The sequence below is a fragment of the Ornithodoros turicata genome, chromosome 6, assembly GCF_037126465.1.
Source record: "Ornithodoros turicata isolate Travis chromosome 6, ASM3712646v1, whole genome shotgun sequence".
In the NCBI taxonomy this organism is placed as follows: Eukaryota; Metazoa; Arthropoda; class Arachnida; order Ixodida; family Argasidae; genus Ornithodoros; species Ornithodoros turicata.
Genome location: NC_088206.1, coordinates 29,720,644 through 29,729,262, shown reverse-complemented (window position 1 = coordinate 29,729,262; position 8,619 = coordinate 29,720,644). Strand labels below are relative to the sequence as shown.

Here is an 8,619-nt window from a genome sequence, read left to right as displayed (position 1 = left end):
GTAATCCCCTCAACCCGTGGCTTTCGGGAGCGACCTTGTTCGCCCCTAGCTTCGAGCGTAGTTCAACTCTACCAAATTGGTGGCGCTGTCGAACACTATGACGTCATTTGTTTACAAACAGGGAAAGGTTTATTCGATGGCAATGTCAACATCCGATGCTTCAAGAACTGCAGACCAGTCCGAACACTCAAAGTATCGATACATGCCAAGGTAATCGCCCTTGACGAACTTGTGAGTGTTTTTTTTTTTTTTTTTTTTTTTCAAATTTAATGGACGGCGTAAAAGTAAGGCGCAAGGATAAGAAAAAGGGTACATGCCACACGTCCTGTCTCACCAAAGGGTCTCTGACAGTTCCGATACCTTCCACGTCACAACTTTTGAGAGCCAAATCTAATACCATCCAATTTTCTAAAAAAAAACATAAAATCCGAAAACATAAGCCCTATGTATGTTGCATTTTGCGCACATGCATGTAACAACTGATTGAAAATGGCTGCCTGACTAGCGCTCTTACTAGGAGACATAGGATAGCACTCTCTGTGACGTTTAAAGTGAAATAAACGGGACTATGAGGACGTCTCCAAAGTTTTGCGGGTTCTTCCGAAAATTCATGGAAACACATAATGTTCACTGACAGATAAAATAACATACGCTCGTATATAGGCGGAAAGTTTTTAATCTGCTGGAGGGGGCACAGCGTCCCCCCACCCTTTCATACACAGAGGTGAGCCAAATTGTTGCAGGATTTTCATGATCACTCGCGTGAAACACGCGATTCTTAGAATATCCCTCGTAACGTTCATCTTGAGTGTCAGCTTGTGTAGACTTCCCGAAGTGACGCGTGAAAATGCAGCAGCGTGAACCAGGTCTCAACGCACAGTAAATGGGACTCCTGTCAGGCATCTATTTAATATGTACACAGGAGAGCATTTTATACTTTGCAAACGCTAAAACCATGACCTGCATTAAGTTACTTGGATTGTTCTGAGGGCTAAATGTTGTTCTGCTAATAAAACAGGCCAGCAGTGTTATTATTGTGATGTGCCTCTGGTTAAAACCCTGACACATTTATATGATACAAATTCCTGGCAATAAGTGGTCGCATAATTTAAAATGTTCCATCTTATGGATGAATGCAGAATCATTATAATTATTTATGTGTATACTATACAGGGTTGACATTAAATAACGAGATGGTGCGGGCTGGTTGGTCCAACATATTTGGTAAAAACTTAAAAAAAAAACAGTGCCGGGGAACGCAGAAAAGACGACACTACACAGGGTGTTTTCTTTTTGTTTTGTGTATTTCATTTTCGAAGGTGGTTTATACGGCTAGGCGGACACCCTGTAGGACGGCGTATGCAACTACTGGACTACTAATTAGCTAAAATTTATTAATTAACTTATTAATTAGATGTTTTCTTGGAAATGTGAGATAGCAGAATTGAAGCCAGTCATTATTAAACACCCTGTGAAGCGAACGCACTTCGAGATATAAACTGTCAAATTTCGCTATGCAAATGAGCCGAAACAAGAACGGCGCACTTTTCGAGCGCAGAAACGACGCGACCTTCACCTTATCTGGGTCGGAGAGCGGTCTATCTGGCCACCAGATTAGCGCCTACTCCAATCAGCTCCATCGCTCCAAAGCACGTGACCCTCTCCCGTGGATTGCCTGTCGCTCTTTCTGCGCTCGAGTAGTGTATAGTCCTATAGTTTCGACTCATTTGCATAGCAAAATTTGGCAATTTATATCACAAAGTACATTCGCTTCTCAGGGTGTTTAATAACGACGATGGACTTGAATAATGACTGGCTCCAATTCCGCTATTTGACATTTCCCAGAAAACATCTAATTAATAAGTTAATTAATGAATTTTAGCTCATTAGTAGTCTAGTAGTTACGAGTAGTTACATACGCATACAGGATGTCCGCCTGGCCGAATTACCCACTTGCGAAAAAGAAATTCACGTTGCACAAAAAGCCTTTTTACAGAAAAACTGTCCTGATAAAAACACACACACACACACACACACACACACACAGGCATAAATGCTCCTTCGACATAAAAAGTATTTTTGTTTCGAAATGTTCAAAAAAGTTTGTATTGTGGATATGGCCAGTGTGAGTAATTACCTGTGGCGGTCTTGGATAGATCCCCACTGGTTGTAGTGTTCTAGTGATCGGGTACAATGGACCTTGCTGCGGGTAATTATTGACCCAATACCCGTTTCTTCACATTGCACTACTTTACTGAATTAATTTACTATAAAGACTGCTGTTATATAGTATTTATGGAAAACTACACAATCATCATCATCATCAAATAAAGTTGTTGAGTATTTATGGAATGCATTTGGAGATTTACTAAACAGCATGGATCAATTTTACAAGCATAACATTTGCGAAACCTATCATTTTATTTATGGCTTCACTAAGGTTAAATTGTTATTTATAACGGGTCATAGCAAAAAGAGTTATTTCACAATGATACACATCAGATAGTGGTGATATGCACTGTAGACGACTTACGCCTCTGGTCATCTGCCTCACGACAGTGAGACGTCGCAGTCTAATAAATATAATAAATAAATGATCATTTGTGGCTTTACGTCGTACTATGATCACAAGCGACGCCACAGTGGTCGAATTGTTAGTTTTATCGCGGGTTTTATCCATCTGCTAAGGTTTATTTCACACTAGCAGTCTCAGCACACAGACCTCCCTCGCGTAAGACTACCCAGTGCCGTGTATGCCAAAGGGAGTCTGGCCATTAATGGGACCTGCCTATACCTGGAGCTCCACCCACTTTTTGAGCTCTCTGGCCAATCACCAGGCAAAATACAGTTCGCTATTAATCCCAGGCTATCCGAGCTATAAATTAACTGTATGCACTGGGTGCCGACCACGACCTACTAGACTATAACGACCATGTCACAATCAGAAAACCCTATGAGGAGCCTGTCCGCACGATCCGCCAGGGGCGCTACTGATCGGTACAACACAGAGCCGTATATTAAAAGGGAGTCTGGCCATTGGGAGGAGTCACAAAAAGAGGCTCGACCTGTCAATCACAGTTTCGCTCCTCTGATTGGTTTGCTTTTTACCAAGGGGGTCGCCATGACACCATACTGCCACCCAAAATGGCGACGAAAACAAACACAGTGAAGCGGGGATTTCGTGACAAAAAAATTTCACAGACTAACCTGATTTTACGCTGCAAATGTACAGCCTAATATAAATTTCTCGGAAATCAGTTTTAACTTATGCTCATCCATCGATATCTAACTGAAAATAATACGTTTTGTCGCCGGTGTTAGGCCTAGTGAACACGGCGATCACAACGAAATCGTAACAAAAACGGCGCTGTGCTGTACAATCTTATTTTTAACAGCTGGATTTCATTGATATAAACATTCTTGTCTCTTATATTCCAACTATTCATGTAGATTTGTTTAAAAATCATACCGACAACAGAATGTGTCCCAGCAGGTGGTTCTGACGGCAGCGGTACAACGACGGAAGCAGACGACAATTCCCGACGTGCCTTACGCTCCCTAGGTGGCGTTTATCAAATTTGCACCAACAATCCACTACTTTTGCAGATTGCGAGAGGTATCCATTTCAATCCCATCCAATCCACTTGCCACCCAAAATGGGGGGCAAATAGTGAGGATAGGCTGATTGATAGCGCCCCATATTTCAAGACTTCATTGGTCGGAAAGCTGAAAAAGTGGGTGGAGCTTCAGGTATAGGCATGACCCATTAATGGCCAGACTCCCTTTTAATATACGGCTCTGGTACAACACGATTGGACGATGGAAATTTGAATTCTGAACACGCAGAAGCGTGTGTACGACCACCGTAGCAGAGCCGTGCGCGTCGAGGGAGTCTGGCCATTAATGGGTCATACCTATACCTGAAGCTCCACCCACTTTTTCAGCTTTCCGACCAATGAAGTCTTGAAATATGGGGCGCTATCAATCAGCCTATCCTCACTATTTGCCCCCCTATCCAACATGGGCAGCGCCATTTTGGGTGGCAAGTGGATTGGGTGGGATTGAAATGGATACATCTCGCAATCTGCAAAAGTAGTGGATTGTTGGTGCAAATTTGATAAGCGCCACCTAGGGAGCGTAAGGCACGTCGGGAATTGTCGTCTGCTTCCGTCGTTGTACCGCTGCCGTCAGAACCACCTGCTGGGACACATTCTGTTGTCGGTATGATTTTTAAACAAATCTACATGAATAGTTGGAATATAAGAGGCAAGAATGTTTATATCCATGAAATCCAGCTGTTAAAAATAAGATTGTACATCACAGCGCCGTTTTTGTTATGATTTTGTTGTGATCGTCGTGTTCACTAGGCCTGACACTGGCGACAAAACGTATTATTTTCAGTTAGATATCGATGGATGAGCATAAGTTGAAACTGATTTCCGAGAAATTTATATTAGGATGTACATTTGCAGCGTAAAATCAGGTTAGTCTGTGAAAATTTTTTGTCACGAAATCCCCGCTTCACTGTGTTTATTTTCGTCGCCATTTTGGGTGGCAGTATGGTGTCATGGCGACCCCCTTGGTAAAAAGCAAACCAATCAGAGGAGCGAAACTGTGATTGACAGATCGAGCCTCTTTTTGTGACTCCTCCCAATGGCCAGACTCCCGTTTAATATACGGCTCTGCACCGTAGCAGACGACAGCGACAGCCCCTATGAAAACGCGTAGAATGATGATAACCTCAGAATGAAACACCTGTGGAACGTCCACCGCTTGTACAGAAATACTAAGTTAAGCTGAAGTACAAAGTATTGTAGAAGTTGAGGAAGCAATAACTGGGACGATTAGACGCGCCACCGCTACCTTCCAAAAATGCGGCGCATAGAAGGGGTGCGCCTGACATGGTCGTTATAATCTAGTAGGCCGTGGTGCCGACATGGTGCCGACATTTTCGGGAAACTGGATTGGATTGAATAGGATATTCCCTGACGACCAAGCAACTAATGGATTTTGCGTCCACTTTTGACGGCGCCATCTGGATGGAGGGGGGCATGTCGGGAAGACGCAGGATAGCAGAAGGCAGAAGTAGGAGAAGCAGAAGTGCATGCTAGCAGAACCACGACGAGCAGAACTGATAGGCCGGTAGAACCGCTAGTTGGAGCAGACTGCCTGTATTATACGTACTTTAACTATAAAACATAATATGATTAACTCGAGAATGAGCAAAGGTGCGTACATCAATAAAATTATGTCATAAAATGCAAATTTTTGGCAATCCGTAGCGTTTTTCTCGCTATTTGCCTGTGATCCCTGTGATTGCTGTCGCACTAGGCCTAACAAGGTCGACGAAACACGTTATTTTCAGGCAAACATTGACACTGTTTGCGTAATTTAAAGGTGATTTGCAAGATAATTGCAACATAATCTACACTTAGGAAATAAAATTTATGTAATTTGTGAAAAAAATTTGTCATGAAATCCTCTCTTCGCCGTTCCAAGATACGCCGCGATTTTCGGGAAAATTTTGGTGTCATGGCGGCCCGCATAGAAAATAGCGGCCAATGAAAAACGCTCAATTTGATTGACAGGTCGAGCCTCTTTTTTAGGCTCCTCCTAATGGCCAGACTCCCTTTGGCATACACGGCACTGAGACTGCCTGTGTACCAATGCCACCTAGATACATGAGGCCTGCTTATAGCGAATTCGGGTGGTCATTTCGTAGCAACACGTCCGAGTGCTTGGAAATTGCTAGTCGGCGACCGAGCTGGATCACGTGACCGTTGCCACCCGAACATGATTGCTAGGAATCTAGCGGTTTTAGGTACTTGGATCACGCTAGGGGTGTCGCGGTAGCAAGTCTTCGAGTTCTGTCGTCTGCTAAACCACGTGATTTCAACATGCGGGCCAATGAGGGCACTCGCCAACGTTGCAGTGCGGATGTGACGGCACCGGATACAGTTGAGCAATCTGCTGCTCGATCGTTTTGAGACCGGGCAAAAAAAGTGCTAGCTGGCAAATTGCGAGCGCTCGGAAAGCGCCACGCGAACATGCGAGATTGCTTCATTTTGACCAAGCGAACATGACTGCTCGAGATCTGGCAAAAAAAGTTGCTAGTACGAAATGACCACCCGAATTCGCCACTATTGCGTCCTCTCCCTCCTTCGCTACTTGGACATATAAAGTCAGAATTCGTCTGCTACTGCGAATTGCCGTTCTGCGAATTCAAGAACTCGCAAATGATTGCAGCTAGCTTGGATTGGAACCTGTAAACCTGCTATATTCTCCTCGGTTTTGCACTACTTGCGTGGGTCGGCACGTGGCAGGTAGAAGGGGGGGGGGGGGGGGTCGCGCCACTGGACACACGTACATATCACAGTTTCTTGTCTTCGTGTGTTTGACAAAGGCCTAATATTTTGCAGCAGGGTGTATTATTTGTTACTATCACACCGGCCGCTACGCGCATTTCGCTCAACCGGATTCCACGCCTCAAACGAAAGCGAAACGATTCACTGATAACTCATTTCCATATTGTTCCAATCACTGAAAATATCCAAACTTCTCTTGGTGTCGTACACATGCTCTCTCAAAGCACCGTAGGCGATGCCTATAATCAATCATTTTGCAATTTTACGTTGTGAGCTTTGTAATATGCGCAACTACGTGCAAAATGTGTAGTACATCCGCGGCTTACTCCACATTAATCCCATCCATGTCGTAATGTTTGTCAATTCTGCATGTTCGTGGTGTTGTGTTGCTGTGTTTTTCTGACAAGAGGCGGTTCGCACAAGTGGAAGTGCGTACTTTGACGTCTTTGATGCTAAATAGACAGAGTGTGCTACAGGATCGTGACTGAAGTCTCAAAGTTATATAGATCCAAGAGCCTGCTAAGCCTTTGGTATGTTGTTTATTTGAGTGTCGGTGCCAACCTTTCAGCTCATCTACTGATCAGCGTGCTTTGTGTGGTAGATCAGTAATTTTTCTGGCGTCCCAGCAGACGTTAAGAAATTATAAAGTTTTAAGTGGCCACTAAGGGATACATTTGGCTATATGTGCAGGGTAGTGGAATCCAGAGTTCCGTGGTCTGCGTCCAGATTGTTGCGAGCTTGTGATTTTCGGGAATGATTTTGGTTATTGCTGTTGGATAACATAGACCCCTAGTATTGTGAGCATGGCTGATAACCGATTGAAGGTTCCTGCAGAGTAATATTTTCGTTCGTTACAGGTGTGTTCAATTCAGTTCAATTGAAAAACACTTTCAGGGTGAATCTGCCGACTATTTTAGCCACAGAGAGGCACACACAACATTTGTTACACTCCCCTATCCTGAGGAGGTCAGACAAAAAAGGTTCTTAAAGTGAAGTGGAAACTATTGAAGCCTGAAAAACTGTGCACAAAGATAAACTTCTTCGTGTGCTTGCATATGCATTTAACATGACGTGACGAGTACTACTTTGAAAACATCAGCCAGGGCAGTACCTGGATGTGGTCCCATGAGCAACCCCTCCTGCATTCACCTGTGCACAGCAGTGCAGAAAAACACGGTGTTGGAAACAGAATTGTCAGAAAAACAGAATTCTATTATTGTTGCAATAACCAGTACGAAAACTGTTTCCCCGCCATAAAACTCCTTACAGTGATGCGTTTGTGTATGTTGTCATTCTCTTGGTGCTGAAAATAAGATGTACTGCAACATCCAAACGTACTGCCCAATGCACACTCCAAGGGCCCATACAACTTCACCAATGTAACAGCTGGCTGTCACGTTGCTTTTGACATTTGCCGACCAGATATTTTGTGAGGTCATATAGTTGTGTGCATTGCTGTGTGCTATGCCTTCTTCAGCTGTCATGGCGCCCTGTACAGCCTCCATGGTGGCACTTTGTGTTTAATGTTGCCACAGCCCCCATAAACTGATGAAGCACAGTACTGAGGACAGGCTGTATACCTGTGCACTGATGCTACACGTTGCTGTCATATTGTGGTATCACATCAATGTGAAGTACTGTCTTGTACAACTTAGTGTAACTTGCAGTCAAGTGTCATAAATCCTTTATTTCTCCCTGGTGCTATCAATACCATGGTGCTACAATCACATGCTTTCAAGGGACGGTCTCGTACAGCCGTGGCGATTCCGAAACTCAGCCAAAACTAGCTTCACGAGTCTGTACACATACAACCGTCAAAGTTTCATTCGGAATAACCAAGTCGTTTTCGAGAAATTTGTCGAACCGTGCCGTTATAGCAGACGACGAGAGCTGCGCTTCTCTCATGCATACGTCCCGTATGACGTCGGCCTGCGGGTACGTCGTCGTTGTCATGGTAATTGTAACTTGCAGAAGCACCTTGCGCACCTTGAATATCCACTGTGTTGAGTCATCCCCTTTGCTCTGGAAAGGGGGCACTCAGGCATATACCTCCGCGAGCTGAGAATGTAGTCCGAGCATTCACTGTGGGGTGTCCGATAATGTGGTGCATAATCGGATACGCGGAAGCTAGGTCATGTGGTTTCTTTCCGCGAGTGTTGAATGCGGTTTTTAAATAAACACGCACCCCTTCTCCATGTACATCATCAGCGACACTTCGTTTCGAAGCATGATCAGTGTACAACGGAGAGTGTAA

General features: G+C 44.2%; 1 protein-coding gene across 2 annotated transcripts in view; it reads left to right on the top strand.

The window, feature by feature from the left end:
* Positions 1-6,683: 6,683 nt before the first annotated feature.
* The window catches only part of LOC135396497 (transmembrane protein adipocyte-associated 1 homolog), a 41,827-nt gene continuing 39,891 nt past the window's right edge, over positions 6,684-8,619 (top strand). For both annotated transcript variants that reach the window (XM_064627504.1, XM_064627505.1), the window contains exon 1: positions 6,684-6,895. The gene's annotated coding sequence lies outside the window, so the exon portion shown is untranslated. The remainder of the gene's footprint in view (positions 6,896-8,619) is intronic.